Source organism: Schistocerca piceifrons, chromosome 4 (assembly GCF_021461385.2).
Source record: "Schistocerca piceifrons isolate TAMUIC-IGC-003096 chromosome 4, iqSchPice1.1, whole genome shotgun sequence".
NCBI classification, from domain to species: Eukaryota; Metazoa; Arthropoda; class Insecta; order Orthoptera; family Acrididae; genus Schistocerca; species Schistocerca piceifrons.
In genome coordinates, this window is record NC_060141.1 from 656,731,490 (window position 1) to 656,750,490 (window position 19,001).

Consider the following 19,001-nt stretch of genomic DNA (forward strand, 5'->3'; position numbering starts at 1 on the left):
GAAAATTCTAGTTTAGTATCCCGCAAGTTAAAAAGTTACAGCACTATCTAGGAAGTGAAGGGACCGTTCCTTTGCTCGTACTTATTTTCTGGTAACTCACTTCGATAGCTTAGATTATTTATGAAATATCAAAGAATTGTGGGTCACGTGGAACACCCCCTTGAAACAATATTTTTCTCTTCGATGTTATATGTTCCTCCTTGCCCTCGTCTACTCGTAAAGCGATACGTTTTTAATGAGAATTCTATCGTCCCTAGATCGGATGTGCTCCCACTTCATTTGTCAACCGTTGCCTCTTGCGTCTCTTAAGATTTCCAGCTCGATAGGAACACCCAGAATCCCTTGGAAGACAATGCAGACAAAGACACTGTCTTCTTGTAAAAGACAGATGTACGTTAGATTATTACGACGAGATGAAAACAATCAAGAATCTTGTCGCATGTTACATCGGCTTAACAGCTCTCTGAACTCCATAAAAATAATCGACATGACTGTATCTCTACATACGTGTCGCGCCGCTTCGGAAAGGACGTGCTGTTGTCAACAGTTAAATAATAACACATTAAATTTAAATTTCTGTTGAGCTTTATTTCCCAACAAACTGGTATTCTAAAGAAGTAGCTTGGTTACATCAGTGTGTATTGCGTCACTTTTGTCTTCTGTTCGAAACACCATAATTTTGGACAACGATAATCACACGAAACTTTGTCCCTCATAACAAAAATAATTGGTAGTTTAAGATAATGAACATACTTCATTTTCTTACCAGAAGTTTTAGTTTGTTCCCACTTATATTTTTCTCTACGTAACAATGAATTTTTTGAAATTTATGTACCTGTGGTAGCAATTAAAGACACTCGCCCTTACGGAAAACCTCTGTAATTGTTGTTTGCGAATTAATGAAATAGTGTTATTCCTTACATCGACGCTGCCTTTGCAACAAATACTGTAACATTCTTAGTAAAATTGAGTGATGAAATTTTCTTGGGATATCCATTAGATGTACTTCCCCGAATACATCGCAACTATCCCAAGTATTATAACAGAGATATTCTCATGATATCATGTATGAAAAGCGGATTTTCCAGCACCACCTGGGCAGGAATCACAGAACAACAAAGAATCGAAGGATCCAGTAGAACACAAAACCATGATATGCAGTCCAAATTCTGTGTTCTTCCAGTATTTCAGCGTAATGTGATGCACAGACAGATAATATCTATCTTGTAGATCGAAGTTTACAATCAATGACATGAGTTTCGCAACGGAGCAAGAGACAAATTGTAGGTATAAAACATATAAATTTCGTCGTATAGAAAGAAATCAGTTGACAGTAATAGATTTTATTTTTAACTATGACCTGCAGATTATTCACAATGAGACAAAGATTCCGAATAAGCTCACCAAAGACCCATCGTTAAAATACTTGCACGCATTTACAACGACACGTCATTAAAATCAAACATTCACGTGGAATACATTAATACCAGACAATACACATAGGAACCCCATAAATTGCATGTTATTGGTTACACAAGCAAATAAAAGCAGTAACTTTAAATATATGAGAGCACAGACGCTCATCCTCATAACAAAAGAACACAGATTCACGAACAAAATGTCCATTGCCGTAAAGTAAGAAGAACACGTTGGTCTCATACTTACGGAGCATATATATATAACATCAACATTAAAGATTAAAGGAGAAAGCGCAACAACAAGATAAGATGCAGAGATCTGAAGGTAGATGTGACTTTTACTAATGCTATTTCCGGGAACAATGTATGCAATGACAGTACTTCAGGTTTTCCGTGCTATCGACCACCGACGTGCTATTAATATAAACCCGTCGAAGCGATAGCAGCGTCACCTGGCAAGAAGTGAATGCTAGTCAGACACGGACGGCGCAGGCAGTATCAACGAGCGTGGAGTGTCACTTACCGAAAACAACTAGGAAACTGAGGTTCGCGCCATTCTGGAATGAACGAACTGCGCTTACCTGAAACAGTAGAGAAAACAATGAGAATTATTTAATTAACCGCAACGAACGGTAGCGGTTATACGTATATAGGTATTATTAATTAATGAGAATGCGATACATCACATATACTTTGAAATAAAAGGAATTTTCTTAGTAATTATCGCAGCAGGATTCAGTACTCTTGGTACCTGTTGGGAAGAGAATGTATTTTCACGTAGTAGAGGGAACAGCAATTGATATGGTGATTAGTTTCTTTTAGGTCTTATCTGCTCTCATAAAATCAAAAACGCACACACATAACCCCCCCCCCCCACCCGCGCCCCGCCCCCCACACACACACAAACAGAGAGAGAGAGAGACGAACTGAATGCTGTGCGTATATTGAGAGTAAAACTTACGGTGACTTAGAAGAATGTCGTAAAAGCTAGACAGGAGGTTCAGCGGACTGGACGCACCACAAACACCTAAAATAGATCATAGGAGAGGGGTCGAAACGTCAATCCTATGAGAAGAAACTGGAGGGGGTTATGACACGCCCTAACAACCAAGATGAATAAACGGACCTTCAACTACCACGGCTATGAATGCCAGCAGACATTGTAACGAGCATATCCAGTTTCCTCTGTATTAAGCTTATAAATGTGGATCAGGAGGTCGAAATTCATGTCGTCCACGTAGGAAACCGTGACTGTTGGATAATAAAAGATGAATTAAAACAATTACCTGGTTCAGTCACATTTTGTTTCCTCCGACACCATGTTACGATGGCTTACGCTCTCATATTCCTTTGGACTAGTGGATTACATAGCCTTTTTTTTTTTTTTTTTTTTTTTTACTAGATGTAACTAGTTTGAGTTTCATTTCACATTTCACTGCAAAAAATGTGCAGTCATCACTTGTAAAATAGTATTAGGATTGCAAATTTGAAACGATGATAAAGTTACTTACAATTTGTTCGAGCAAAGAGAACCCTGGGTTTCGTCACGAATATATATATTCATCTTCAGATGTCACGCAAACAAAACAACAACACGTCTCACCTCACTGCAAGGCCGCAAAATTGAGCGTTGACGAGATAACGCGATAACGTTACGATTCCCTCACATTCGCAGCTGACTTCTGAAATCTGATGTCGCGGAACTGGAAATCCAGTATGTGCACAAGCCTATACGACATCCTGGTCCGTGGCACTCGCAAACCAGTTTCAGTTTGTTTAAACACACTGTTAAAAACTTACACACATCAAAGAACAGTTCTTGTAATGTTCAAATCAGACATCGTGCACACACCAGACATCGCTCAGTCAGGAATAAAACACACAGTACACGGTTCACAGTTTGCTCGACAGTAATCACTGTGTTTGTGCAGTTCATATCGATATGGCACACATTCCTACTTACACTTTTTATTCGTGTCCTCACTAAGAACATCAAACCCCAGTCTTCTCGTCACCGACCGTACCTCTCTACCGTCCAGTGTCAACAGTTAAAACAGGCTCGCTTTCAGGACGCATATACTGAAATATTTATGTTCAGATATGTGTATTTGTGATACCTGCATGTATTAACATTTATAGGAAAGCGACCTAAACTGGGCTCTCCCCACCTCTAAGCCCCTCTAAGGCTTCACCCCTGGTCTCTTGGCTCTATACTCTCCAGAACTGTAGTGGGAACACGACTATATTGTAGTTCAGGCTTCTGCCACCCTGCAACGGAGTACACAAATCGCCCGCTTCATCTTGTCACTTATCAATTTGGATTACCTTTGACAATGGAAAAAGTCTTACATTGTGCTACTTTTTCATTATTTCTCCTATATATTGCCTGAGCTTTTCAACCTGTATGTTTTCTCGACTAGTGTGTGTGTGTGTGTGTGTGTGTGTGTGTGTGTGTGTGTGTGTGTGTGTGTGCGCGCGAAAGCGAGTATACAAACACAATTTGCATACACATGTGGCGACACACATATCGCCGCTCTTCTCGTCAGAGTTCTGCCCTTTCATGTTGGTAACCCAAATGGTCAAATTTGGCCCAGTGAGTACGTTAGCACCTCCCAGGGATGCCGCTTTTTAGAAGGGACCTTCAGTGCCGGGTGGGTGGGATATAGTGCTTCGAAGAAGTCGAGAACTCTTCCGGCGGTAGCATAGCTACTGGGACGGTCATCGAAGCTGGAATGGTCCCGACTGAGGAGCCAGACAAAGTGTGTCCGACACATAGGGCTGGGAGTGCTCTAGAAGCGTGGGGAAGACAGCTTCCTTAAGGGAAACAACCTCGACAGAAAATCAGGCAGGTCGCGCTGCCAGGAGGTGGCTGCTCCATCATGGGACTTAAACTGCGCAGCGCTCGTAATGCGGCCCGGGGGTTGTAAAATTACTGGCCAACTCACGATCAGCCTTGGGTACAAGACTGGATAAAATCGCAAAAGACAAACGAAATGATATTGCGGATTATACGTCTCTGGACACTTTGAATTTTCGAGGATTGACCAACAAAGGAACGAGTAAGGTCAGCTGCTCAAAGAAAGGAAAGCAGACATTGCAAATAATAACAGAAACTAAGAAAAATCTAACAGGAAGAAAAGATTTGACAGATTACTAGACGGCTTACAGAGGCGTCCCACAAACAAAAGGAGCTAGTGCTTGAGTGTCATTTTTAGTCAGTGACACATGGAGATGAAATTTTCATGAATGTACCTTCATAATTGAAAGAATAATGATATATTTCAAATTGTAAGAACCCATTATAGGACTGTACGGGCCAGAAGAGACACGAACGATGATACTGATACCAGTTTCTAAAACGATCTACAGAAAGCAGCGAACAAAATTAACACGCTCGACCATGCTGACATCACTGGTGACTGTAACGCAAGTGTTGGAAATGTGCCCATACCCCCAACATTAGGATTATTTGAAGGGAAGACTTTGCACTAATCGACAGGAGCTGCGCCAATTTTCCTGCTTTAATTATTTTAAAATTACTAACACATTTTACCGAAGGATAGACATCCCCAAGTTTGCATGAAGTGCACGAGTGTGATGGTCTGTAATTAATATTCTACTTAATTGTAAATGGAGGAATGTTATGCAAGATATGCAGCATATGCAAGATATACGTATTTATAGAAGAAGCGACTAGGCGACGACTGCTTCATTTTAGGCAGTAAGATAATGTAAAATAGCAAAAAAACTCTAAAAGAAGCTACAACATGAGTTGTTCAAAGTACATCTCTGTCGGAATATACAGTAGTAATAAGAAACTGTATCAGTATAGACACCAAGGAAGCTTTCTTCACCTCCAATCAATAAAGACATCTATACAGAATGGAATAATGTTAAGACCTGCATCATGCAAGCAGCCTTGGAATCACTTGGTAAATGGAAGGAAAGAGAAATATAGAAATTAAAGAAGCCGTCAAAGAAAGAGAAGCAGGTTATTTAAAGTTTTTACAGACAGAAATGTGAAAGAGATGCGAAACACACAAAATAAAAAGGAATGCTGCGAAACGAATAGTGCGAAAAGCACACCAAAAGCCGTGGAACTTGGTCATAAGAGCCTTAGGACACGGCGTACACGGTAAACAACGATGTGCAAACAGCGTCTCGAAAGCCCATATAAAAGAAGAAAGAGACACTTCGTAACTGAGCATTTACCCGATGAACAGTGGATAAATCATTATACAAACTTATGGTGTACGTGAAAGTCCGAAGATGACGCTGGAGAAAGTATGTACAATGAAACAGTAGATGCAGTTACTATGGAGGGGTTGCAAAAGGCTTTGAAATGCATGAAGAATAAGGAGGCTACTGGAATAGATGGAATAAATGTAGAACTAATTAAATATGGAGCCTTATCTCTAGAAAAGACAATGTCACAGTTAATAAATGAATGTTGGAGTAATTGCTAGATTTCAGGCACTTGGTATATAGCGGACTTTATCTCCATTTTCAAGAAAGGAAACGCAATAACTGTCGAAACCATTATGGCATCAGCCTTCTAAACACTAGTTACAAACTACACAATCACTATCACAGACGCTATTATTTCTCAAGAACAACATTGGGTTAGATCAGGACGTTTAAGCACAGACAATGTGTTTGAAATTAAGAACATTATAGACCAATGCAGAGAATTTAATGCAGAAACTCATATCGCCTTTATCGACCTCGAGAAGGCTTTTGACCGTGTGAGTCACGACAGACTATGGAAGACGGTGTCAATGTGCATATCTTTATCAACTAATAGAGGTAGAAGTCTTTACAAAAATACACCCATTGTAATAAACAGATAGAAGTAAATTAAAGGAAGTAATTGTTAACTAAGGTGTAAGTCACCTGGGAGGATTACTACCTACCCTTTTTAATGTTTACATTGATATCATTCATCTAAATCGAAATGTAAAGTAAAGAAAGGAATTAAGATAACGAATGAGGAATATCTGAATGTTCTTGTGATTGCACATGTCCAAAGATCAGTGTACCAGCTGGCCGGAATATGCCAGAAATAAATCTTGACGAAGCTTCTAGTGATAAAACGAAAATAACATTTCGAGGAAAATATCCAGTCACATTAAAAATTTGTTTTGGATAATTCAGTTTTAGAACGAATCCCTCAAACCTTTTATTTTTAATTCTGCCACTGTGAATAAAATACACAAATTCCAAGCAGTTTGTTGTACTATTAGCACAATAGTGCGCCATGAAGTACAAAAAAGAGACAATTGTGAAGTTCTGTAAAGTGATGGCGGTCCTTGTATTATGCTATGGAAGAGAAAGTTGGGTAAAAAACGACAGCAAAGCTAGGTTATGACAAAAAATTGCTTAGTTCTGGTAGCGTAGATAAGGTTCCTAAAGAAGGTGAATGACTACACAAGAAGAGACAAGCTTAGAAATGAAAATGTATTGAACATGGAAAATTTCGATAGTATCGCGAAGATGGGAGACGACACGCCTTGAGAATGCCAGATCACAGAATTCTTCAGAAGGTCCTGAACTACAACCCGAATGACAAAGATTCGTTGGAAGCCATCGAAATAAATTGGAAGATTATGTCTATGAATACGGAACGGCAACAGCCCAACCCAAGAAAGGAAGATGATGACTACGATGATGACGATGAGTACATTAACCTCCTAATCTACTGTGGCTAGAAGCCAGGATCCTGAAACATTTCCAATTAGTAGTAAAAATGAAACGAGAAGTTTCACTACTTTGTGTATATGTCCAGTTTTTTGCTCAGGTAAGGGGACGGGTAATGGGCGTGAGAGTCCGCAGAGCCTTCCGAACAAGTGACTAGAGGGAACTGTTGGTGGCAACGGCTCGATGGGCAGGAATTAGCACTTGGCAGTCTGTGCGAGGCGTTCGGCCGAATACGACACAAGTGGACGGCAAGCGCTAACACAGCAGTGGCAGCGGGGCAGCTATAGCGGCGGACTCGTGACCTGGAATTCGCAAGTAAGTGGCGGGATACACGGGAATGCAGCAAAGCACAACGCAAGAGTCACTGCTTAGAGTCACAGATTAGTAAAGCTCTTTTTATTTCAGACATTGCTTCCCAAAAATTTCTCAAAGCGTAGTATGTGTTTCATATGTGCCGTTCATTTGGCCGATTCGACGTAATTTTGTGCATGAGAGACACACATGTAAGTCTGTCCCTGATCATTTATCCTGAAAGAATTTATCGAAATGGAATGCCAAACTATGCCCGTCAGCAATTGGGAATCATGTTCCGTGCGTATAGAAACCAATATAGTAGCTATTAAGGAATTAAAACTCACCTTTATGTGTAAAATTGAACAATTTTAAACGAACTTATAGATTCTTTGGAGGGTACCATCTGCGATTGAACCTTGATGTAGGTTGACTGAAGCCTACCAAATATACAAATCTCATTTTCCTAGTCTTAAAAAACTGCTACATTCACAAGGGTATTGCGGTAGGGACTGTAAAATTTCGAAGTATCTCAGTGGAACGCCCTTTCGCGTAACTGCTTGGTGTACGAATTATGGTTAACTTTGGAAGAGTATCTTCATCAGTTTCACGTCCATAATTGATAACAGATGACTTCTGATGAAAAATGGGTTCTTTTAACACTCGAGTTCGCAGTAGAGTGGACTTTTTCTGCAGTATTTTTCAAGCGGTTGCAGACAGTAGCTGAAGCTTCCGGTTGACAACAAGGTTCAAATAAGTGTAAAATATATAAAGGTGTCAATAAACTACATGTAACTGAGTATACTATCATGATTTGTTACAAGTAAGGTAAGGGTAAGCTGTAATCTTAATAGTCTGTTACTAACAAACACATACAGGACGTTGAAGTATCTTTCCCGTAAATGGAGAGGAAACTGATTACTAGTTTTGAGATTGTTTCGTCTGTTAAATGTTGCGCAGCTGAAACTGTATGGATAGTAGTTAAGAGGATTACGAATCAGGTACAATGGACACCAAGAATAAATGCACACTTCTTCCTTAAACATTAAACTACTTACGTTTTTGATGAAAGTCGCAGCACGTTTGAACGCAACATTTTCACGCATACCTTCTAACTGGTAAGTAATTCAGCAAGACACTTTTGGTTGAGCATAGCCGCATGATTTATAATACACTCGCATGAACACAACACACACACACACACACACACACACACACACACACATACAGCTATAATTTTTATCTGGTACAATGGACGATATTTTTCCTGAAAAAAATGAAAATAGTTCCAGTCCGGCATTCCGACAAAGGTTTCGTCGAGGTTTCCTTTCGTTATCAGCAGAATGCGGCTATTGGGAACCCTCAACCAACTACTCCCCAATTGGAATTTTTTGCCCCACTCTCGGTTTTCTGTATACTGGGTGTCTTTCTGAAAAGTCCTCGGGCGCAGTTTTCCTGGTATTCCTGCGGATACCTGAAATTTCGTTTTTGGAATGTGCAGCAGGAAACAGCCAAAACAAATACTGCTCACACATCTTTCAAACGACGCCCATTATTGACGGAAAGCGCGGGTTCGTTTCCCGCTACAAACAAAACGTTTGTGAAAGCCCCTTCAGCAGAGCAGTATCAGATTAGTGTTGTGCAAACTTAGTGTCATCGATATGATTTAAAAGCGACAGTAAAACACGAAGAATAACCATTACTCTAGCAGTTAAAGAGACGCCGTGGCCCACGTTCACTTTTGAAGAGCAGCAGGGTTGTTCAGTCGCTGCTGGAGCTCATATGCCTTTAATATGCAAAAGTATGTACAGTTCTAAATCAGAACTGCACTATGTCGCTTAGAAATTTTCACAAAACACATATTACACTGAGAACTAAACAATTCTGACGGTCCTATGTTTCCTCATTATCCGACAAATCACGTAAGTCATGCACAATTCCCTGAAAGTTATTGCTGTTCAAAGGTAGAAAAGTTGGAATTACGTTGCAGCATTTATATTGTAATAGTGCATCTACTGCCCCTTTTGATGTTTCAGTGTCCCAGCGATTCTTATACTCTGATTAAATCTTGTGAGACGACAGCTGTCTTCGCAGTGCAGTAAACTGTAGTTTTCGATACTTGTCATCGTGTGTCTTCCTTTGTAGATCTTTCCTAAGAGACTGGTGTTAAATGATAGTGTGCAATGCCGATGTACAGTAAAGAACCAAAGAAATCGTGGTGACATGACTAGAAAAAGAGAAAACTCATGAGAATGACTATGTAAACATCAGTGGAAGCAACGGTGTCGTCAGAAGTGCCACACAGATGACCGATCTTCTTCTATATATACACTAAACGATCTCACGGATAGGGTGGGCAGCGAACTACGACTGCTTGCTCATAGCGTTATAGTATACAGGACAGCGATTTCGTTGACTGACACTAAGCGGATGGAGTATGACTGTTTGTTTTGTGTGATGAATGGCAGCTTGCTCTAAAGGTAGAATCTAATGCAGATGAGTGGGAAAAACAGTCCTCTACTGTTCGATTACAATATTAGCGGGGCGCTGCTTGACACGGTCATGTCCATTAAAAATTCAGGCGTGACGTTGCAAAGTGATATGAAAAAGGAACGACCCGGTAATGTCGGTGGTAGGAAAGCCAACCAGTCCATATATATTCTTGACACTGTGCCAGAATGGCGGCGATCTGCAGTGTAATAAACTCAGAAGAAATACTTTTAAAAAGTCAAGATCGCTAGTAACGCATTTACTGTATATCGATAACTACCATCTTCGGATCTAATACTTCGAAGATGGTAATGAAGTCTTACTGAAATTGCTTATCAAAATAAATGCTTTTTGAAGATTTTCCTCTGAGTTTACCAAATAGTCGACTTCTCTTTATCTGGAGTATTACAGGAAAATGTAACTCATCTGTAAAGAAAACCGTATATAGCACACTTATGCGACACATTTTTTTTGAGTACTTTTCGAGAGTTTGGGATTTCGTATAAGCCGCATTAAAGGAAGACATCGAAGCAGTTCAGAGACGTACTACAGTTGGCACCGGTACATTCAATACCTGACTGTCACGGAACTGCTCCGCGAACAAATGGGAATCCCTCGGGCAAAACACTATTGGAAAAGTTTATAAAATCGGCATTTGTCAACGACCGTAAAATGATTCTACTGCCACCAACGTACATATAGTATAAAAACCGCAAAGACAAGTGAAATCACGGTCTGTACGGAGCCATATGTACAGTCATTCCCTCCACCCCACCTCCAAATCCCCCACCCCCTCCCACACACGCCTTACTCCGCTCCACTTGCGAGTGGAACAGAAAAGGAAGGACTAGCAGTGGTACAAGATACCCTCCGCGGTGCACTACATTATAGTTATGGAGTGTATATATGTAGATACAAATCCACAATTTATGAAAGCAACAAAATAATGAAGGCAGGACATACCTCTCATGACAAATCACAGAATTTCACAAAACAGTTGAACGTAACGAAGAAATTGCGTTGAGCGTAGTAGTAATGGCCAATTATTTCAAGATCGGGTGTATGAGTTCCATGGAGGACGAATAAGGTCCTTTGCGAAACTGTTCCCAACGTGCCAAGGGGACTGTGTGGACAGAAACGCCTCCAGACACATTACAAAATATGCTCGATGTCATACAAGCAACAGACACTTCATTAATTTGATGAAAACCGTTTTGAATGTACTACCGTGTCATGAAAAGAAGTAAATAAAACAGTAAAATAACCAACATCCCGGGTACATTACAGAGGCCAGAACGTGGTATACTATTTGCCCTGTATTACCCACTTCGTATGCAAACTGTTCGCAGTTTTTGTAAGGCCAATGAAACCCAAATAAAACTGTCGTTCCTTCAGTGTTTCATATTGTGAAGTAACAATGCATCAACCATGATTTTCTAAAATGATGGATGTGGTTCGTGACGACAGATCGGCTTGTCCACTGTATCTACTGAATTTGTGTTTAAGAACAGAACTTGTCTCTCATAATTAGTCCACCTTTCATCTCTAGAGAAATTTTCCTAGTTCTTTTCGGAAACTATGTCTTTCCGTTAACTGTTTTAATGGTTTTCGATGTGAGATATTCAAACTGCTGCAAGTTAACAACTACTGGAAAAGAAACGCAATTAATAAAGAACAGAGGACGTTCAAAAAATTTCACAGCGCTCTACTACACAAGGTTTTTTTTTCTACTGAAACCTGGCGCAAGTTCAGCTTATGCATTAGACCACACAGTTTTCATTTTCAAAAGTGTCACTCGATTTTAAATTGATGCAAATGGCTCTAAGCACTATGGGACTTAACATCTGAGGTCATCAGTCCCCTAGACTTAGAACTACTTAAACCTAACTAACCTAAGGACATCACATACATCCATGCCCGAGGCAGGATTCGAACCTGCGACCGCAGCAGCAGCAGCCCGGTTCCAGACTGAATCGCCTAGAACCGCTCGATTTTACAAGTTCGGCGCATGCACATAACACCTTTAAGCCTATGGGAACTTTATGCACTTAATTTTACCTTTCAGAAATGATCAACTTGGAGTCCACCGAACGCACGACAAAGGTTCAGCCAAACTTGTCTCATACTTTTGTGAGCGTGTTTGGACTGGCTAAATTCACTTATGTTACGCGCCGTCGCAATTCATCCAATGATGTTGGAGGAGCAGGTACACAGACGAAATCTTACAGCCAGCATTAAAAAAAATTCCATACCTTGAGACAGTGAGCCTTTGAAGGTCTGTCCATCAGTGAGATAACCCAGTGTTCAGAAATACGCTTATATGCAAGTATCGTTACTGTGATGCTCCATCCTGCTGAGAAACGAATTTTCAGTATGGAAATACGCTATTAAAAAAGAAAAAAAAAGTTCAACACACTCAAGAACAAAGTCTTTGTTTGACAAGTGCTGTGACGGAAAGTTCATCATCGTAGAAGTTTATGACAAAAATTCAGACACAGTAAAGGGTTCACAAACGAAACATCCAATCAATACACGGCATAACCCCCTTCTCCGCTCTTTCGGCAATGCAGGAGTCTATTCTCGCATGCAAGTGCCGAAAGGTACCCAGCAGCAGATTGTTGCAAGTGTCTCGCACCTTTTGTTCCATTTCGGCTATGGTTCCTGCTGACTATGAAGAATGGTTAAGTTCCCGCTCCGCCATGTCTCAAACATGTTCAGTTGGTGAGACATCTAGCGATCTTGCTGGCCAGGGCAGTTCATGACGAACCCACTCCGTCTCAGAAGCCGTATGTGGCCGTGCACTGCCATGCTTATGAGCACACCTTCTTCCTGTCGAATAAATGGAAGAAGAACGGGGCTAACAATATGTGGAATATAGCGGCCACTGGTAACTTTACCATGAAGAAGTATTGAATAGGACGCAACCCGTTACTCATGGCGGCTTGTGTGGGACTTGTATGTCCCTCGTGAATACACTCCTGTTTTTTTTTTACATTTTTTTGTAGCGAGAGCAACTGATATTGTTTATATAAGAATATACAGCCCACAGTTGCAGGTTAACTTTATCGTTTACCTAGGTTTCAACGTTAGTAATAACATCTTCTTCAGAACCTGCAAAAAGTTAACATTATAATGTGCTAGTAAATTATATTAGATATGGTCATCCTACAGGATGCAACGTGCAGTACCTACATAAAATACTATTTAAATGTTTGCCCAAAACAAACCATGTCCTAAGTATACTTTATAAAACTTGATGCATAACCATAAGGTTTTGTCACTTCTATTAAACAAGCTGTAGCAAATTCACTTTAAGCCCGTTGTATGGGCCTCGTCGTGTGACTAGAGACTGCGGACCGCGAGGGCGCCTGTTGAAAAATTCAGGTTTTAAAATTTCCTTCTCGACGAATAATAGTTTAAAAAAAAATTTGGTTCATTCCCTTGAGAAAGACTGTAATAAGTCAGCGAAATCAGGCGTATATAAGATTATGTGTGATGATCGCCCATGTTATTACATAGGTCAAACAGGCAGAGCTATAGCAGTAAGGTTTAAAGAACATCTTCCAATAAAGGGCGTAGGAACACAGGGGTCAGCCTTTGCGGAACATCTGGTGCAAATGGCTCATACACCAAAAACTTTACGTGATATAGAGCTACCACATCATAAAGTTAAGGGATATAGACTCGACACGTTTGAGGAACTACAAATTTATGCATACCTAATTACAGATAGAGGCAATTTACTGAACGATCAACTGTATCTAAAAAGTAGGGCATTTTTCGAAGGCTTACAGCCTGTACTGGGTTTACAATAATTCATAACGCATGTGACCATTACAGTTTCTGTAATAATAGAACCTTTCCTACAGATGTTCATACGAGATTTGTTGGTCAGTTTATAAGGCTCTGTAGTAGACTGTAAAACGTAGTCATGCTGGATACCGTTATTAACTTACAATAGTAAAGTATAAAATTAATTCATAGCAAAAATGTTATCTGACGCGTGCGTAATAAGAGTTTGATTCTACACGTCTCGCGCATGCGCGCCGCCCACTGTGAGGCAGACCACGAAGCCCTCGCGGTCCGCAGTCTCTAGTCACACGACGAGGCCCATATAACGGGTTTAAAGTGAATTTGCTACAGCTTGTTTAATGGAAGTGACAAAACCTTATGGTTATGCATCAAGTTTTATAAAATAGCCCGCATCTCGTGGTCGTGCGGTAGCGTTCTCGCTTCCCACGCCCGGGTTCCCGGGTTCGATTCCCGGCAGGGTTAGGGATTTTCTCTGCCTCGTGATGGCTTGGTGTTGTGTGCTGTCCTTAGGTTAGTTAGGTTTAAGTAGTTCTAAGTTCTAGGGGACTGATGACCATAGATGTTAAGTCCCATAGTGCTCAGAGCCATTTGAACCATTTTTTTAATAAAGTATACTTAGGACATGGTTTGTTTTGGGCAAACATTTCAATAGTATTTTATGTAGGTACTGCACGTTGCATCCTGTAGGATGACCATATCTAATATAATTTATTAGCACGTTATAATGTTAACTTTTTGCAGGTTCTGAAGAGGACGTTATTACTAACGTTGAAACCTAGGTAAAGGATAAAGTTAACCTGCAACTGTAGGCTGTATATTCTTATATATACACTCCTGAATATAGCGCTCGCCAGGTCCTCGCCCTTAAAGTGTATGTCCATCACTCGCATAAAGACAGAACCTCCACTCATCGCTGAAGATAACAGAGCGCCATTCCACTCTCCAGACAACTCTTTCACGCCACCAGAATACCGATAATTGGCGGTGTCACCGTGTGCCAGTGGTAGCGTGGCCATAGGCACTCATGATCTTGATCCTGCTGCAGGTAGACGGTTCCCAATGGTCCTGCGCTACACAGCAAGTGCAACACGTGCCCGGATGTCGTTCCTTGATGATGATCGGCCACCGCGGCTCTTGCTATGCGTTGATCTAGACGTACGCCAATACTACGCGGAGGCCCAAAAAAAAAAAATGGTTCAAATGGCTCTGAGCACTATGGGACTTAACATCTGAGGCCATCAGTCCCCTAGATCTTAGAACTACTTAAACCTAACTAAGCTAAGGACATCACACACATCCATGCCCGAGGCAAGATTCGAACCTGCGACCGTAGCAGAGCGCGCGGTTCCGTACTGACGCGCCTATAACGGCTCGGCCACCGCGGCCGGCACGGAGGCCCAGATTCATGTCTACGGGTGTTGGAATATTCCACAGATCACTGCTAAGAGCAGCCATACACGACGAATACATTGTGTCCAGCACGCGCAGCAATCCGTCGATTCTTCCAACCAGTTTCCCACAGGTTCAGAATGCGATCGCGTTCAAATGGCTGTAATTGTTCAACAGAAGTGTGCTCTTCAGAATGAATGAATGATGCAAACACTGTTCATCTCTAAATTGAGCACAGTTACTGTCTACAAAGTCAAAATAGCGCACAATAAGCATACATTATACACTGTTGCCACTGAATGCAGTCCTTGAGGATGTGCATTTTTTTCCTTATGTGTTCTTCTCGGGTAAAGGAGCACAGATTCTAGAAATTCTCGAGTGCACAAGTATGGAACACATGTGGCCGCTGAGTTCTCTTTATTCTTATCTTACACCCATTCACTTTTGACTTAAATGAAACGTAGCCTCTTCTCTGATCACTAGGCGTGAAATTAAATTTTTATCTTCAGTCTCCAGGTCTGTACTAACAAGACTTGCTCTTGTTTATTAGCACCAATAAGGTCTTTAAGTAAGTGAATACTGTATGGTTTGAAACACGAACGTCACAGCAAAACACGCCAGACACGTGACTCCAGGTTGTCTATAGTGGACAACGTAAAAGGTTCCCTTGAGTACTGACCTGTGGATTTCTCCTTACGTACACTGAACAGTGGCTGATTTAAGTGTGAATCACCTTACGTTGCTCTGTGTTTACATTACTCTACTCGAATTACTACTTTAATTGATCACAGGTACAAAAAAATTGCTTACTGCAAAGAGTAGACACATCAACAGAAATGCAGAGTTACTAACAAAAATATCACAAAAATAAATTCTCAGGCCAGGTAGTGTAAGGTGCTGAAATACAACAATCAGAAGAAGTGAAATTTGAATTCAAAAATATATCATAAAAATTTTGAAAAGCAACCAAAAATGGAAACTAACGAAATTAAATCATTACATCACGGAATTCAACAAATGATCCTAGTTGCGGAAGCAACCAGCCACAGGCCCTCACAGAAAGCCAACACTGGCCGCCTAGGGTCAGCTCTTCACAACATTACACAACAGTATGGACAGGAATTTCTAAAACACACACAAAATAAAAAAAATCACCACAAATGAAATAACTCAATAAACCACCGAGTTAATATAATACTCCTTTTTTAAAAAAAAAAAAAAAAAAAAAAAAAAAAAGAACGCACCCGAGCTCGGGACAATATGACTTTTAACCCACAAATGGATAAATAATTAAATCACTTACACGTGATAAAACCCAACGTGCGTATATTAGCAAAAGCTTAAAAATAATTACCTATAAAAAAATGAAACTTTAAAATAAGCCGGCGAGTACAGCAATAACATTAACGGCTTGGATCTAATATTTTAAATAGTTACAAGAACAGTTAGCTGCTCTGTTCTCAAACAAATTACGACTAGGCACAGAAGTGAATTAAATGAGCCAGAATATACTTTTAACAACAGACAAATAAAGCTGCTCGCGGCTTGCCACTGCTGCTTTAGAATAACATTTTTCAAAACCAGTAACGCTGCACGAACGGCACAGGAAGGTGCCATAACTTTACACGGAGGCACATTCCCAACAATTAAAGCGAAACAGTGGCGATCTTAAGTGAGCACCACTTTCAACTATTTATATCACGGTGGAGGCAAGAAACCACTTGTATGTAAACTGGTCGATACCCACCGTATAAACTCTGCGGAATAAGATCCATTAGCCGGTTATCCATCCATTGTGGGTGCTCAGCAACCTTGAAGACAGGAGTTAGCAGACGCCTCCAATGATCGAAATTCAATCTACAGCACTCCTTTTACCTTGTACCGTGACTATACCAGCCGGGCGCATCTAAAGTTCTATGTGGCAATCGATCCATTGCAGACATTACCCCACTACATGCTCGACACTACAACGGGTCTTATGCAGCTTCATTCACTCAGAAGGGAAGCAAAAAAATGTTCAAATGTGTGTGAAATCTTATGGGACTTAACTGCTAAGGTCAACAGTCCCTAAGCTTACACACTACTTAACCTAAATTATCCTAAGGACAAACACACACACACCCATGCCCGAGGGAGGACTGGAACCTCCGCCGGGACCAGTGGCACATTCCATGACTGCAGCGCCCAAGACCGCTCGGCTAATCCCGCGCGGGACTGGCTAACATTTCAGCAGAACACGCCGTCACACGGTATCCCAGCCAGCCCAGGTACCAACATTGACTACCAATGTCACGACCCCCCAGCCTCCTAGTGGGCTGTGATACCATGCATCCAATAGGTGGAAGCTGATCTTTGGGTTCGACTGCGGACTGGCTTATAAACAACCAGTGTCTTTAAACTCCTGTCACCATCGTCGAATGCTCTCAGCCACATGAACTGCAATGCTGTAATGCTTTCGCTGAAAATCACGCCACACGCTTGTAACAGAAAATATGCTGATGACTTTGCCATTTGGCACCCTACAACACTAAACGCTAAAATGTTGTAACTGTGTTGCACTTGTTGAAACGAAGAACGCTAATCGTCTTTTGTTGCTGTGTTGTGCTCATCTCGACTCAACGCTTTGAGTAATGAAAGAACAAGTGAGTGCCGTCATTGCACCAGGTAAGCCACCACCTGCAAACACACGAACAGCATCTTACAGTTAGCACCAAGGTAAGATCTTAGATTCAATTTCGAAGTTAAAATTGACAATGTGTTTCTATCTTCATTCATATGGAAGCTATAGTTTCATGAAGTCTATTGAATCTTTTTTAAACACACTGCACTTCATTACGTGAATACGAATCATAAAGTAGCTGACAGAAACAACTTCTTGCTTAAACCTGCAGGCAACACATGGGGTGCACAACACATGACAGTAAGGACTATAGCAAAAGCCTTGTGCTACTCAGCTGCAGAGTAGTCATGCCTTGTGTGGTATAATTCGAACTATGCGAAACAAGTGGATATACCACTCACTGAAATGTCCCGCATCACCACAGGCTACCTGAGACCAAAAAAGACTGAGAAGCTCTCCTACGTAGCCGGTATAGCTCCCCCTAGCATCAGACGCAAAGTGGCAGCAAGGAAAAGAAAAACCAAAATCTATTATATCGACGACCGACATCCATTTTGGATACTAACCAGCCCGTCGTCGACTTAAAACTAGGAGAAGTTTCCTCCATACAACAGAAAATCTCCCTGATTAACCAGAAAGAAACAGATTTAAAATGTGGTGAGAAAGAAATATCCATTTCAGAGACTGGTTCGGAATATAGCAAGGAAAGAACTGCCTCCTGGACACAGAAACGTGTGGAACATATAGAGATCTTTGAACACACTTCCGGGGTTACAAGAATGAAAGGCAAAACGAATAAGTGGGGATTGTCAGACGACCTGATGCTATGATATTGCAGGCAAGAGTAGACTACTATCCACCTCATGAAGTGTAAACTACACCGAAACACTTGCAGTGTTGGGGTGTTGAAGGCTATCCCAAAAGCGGAAGATGTCACCAACCTTTCATCTAAAAATTTCCTAGCTATGTAATAAGACAAGTTACATGATTGTTTATGCTTGGTTTGTAGCATTTTGTTGTATTTAGTATTTTCATGCTTCTCATGCGATTAAATTTGCAGCTACAGGTATTATCAAATCTTGAGGTACGTTACGGGTTACCGTTTCCATCAGATCTGTTTTTAATGTTCCGTTGTCAAATATAAAGGAATTATTTTATTGTTTGTGGCCTACGTAACAACGATGAGACCAATAAACATAAAGACAGCCGTTTTAGGGACCGACTGGCATGAAGAAAAAAATGTTATTCGCTTACGGCAGTAACACAAGCGTAACAAAACGTAA

General features: G+C 40.9%; 1 protein-coding gene across 1 annotated transcript in view; it reads left to right on the top strand.

Moving 5' to 3' along the window:
• The first annotated feature begins 7,362 nt into the window (after positions 1–7,362).
• The window catches only part of LOC124795295 (sodium-coupled monocarboxylate transporter 1-like), a 114,373-nt gene continuing 102,734 nt past the window's right edge, over positions 7,363–19,001 (top strand). The window contains exon 1 of the mRNA XM_047259253.1: positions 7,363–7,430. The gene's annotated coding sequence lies outside the window, so the exon portion shown is untranslated. The remainder of the gene's footprint in view (positions 7,431–19,001) is intronic.